Source organism: Tupaia chinensis, unplaced genomic scaffold (assembly GCF_000334495.1).
Source record: "Tupaia chinensis unplaced genomic scaffold, TupChi_1.0 Scaffold000096_1, whole genome shotgun sequence".
Lineage (NCBI taxonomy): Eukaryota > Metazoa > Chordata > Mammalia > Scandentia > Tupaiidae > Tupaia > Tupaia belangeri.
Window position 1 is genome coordinate 3,297,706 of NW_006159558.1, and position 316 is coordinate 3,298,021.

Consider the following 316-nt stretch of genomic DNA (forward strand, 5'->3'; position numbering starts at 1 on the left):
ATGTGAGGCCTAAGGCAGGTGTTATTGATCCCATGGTAAGTGGGACTCAGAGACTCAGAGATTGGGAGACTGGCACAGTCTAGTTTGAAGTGGGTCCTCTAACTCACCTGAACAATGGATGATAACAAGGCTGACCTCAGAGTGCTGAGGGCCAAGTGTTTAGCACAGTGTGTGGCTCATGCTATTATCAAGGACACCAGAGACAGCAAACAAAACCACATTTGCAAGAAGGTGACGTGGAGTTTGGGAGAGGCTGGTAGACAGGCTTCAGGGAGACCAGAGCTGGGAGCAAGAGGAGCCCCCGGGAAGGAAAGAG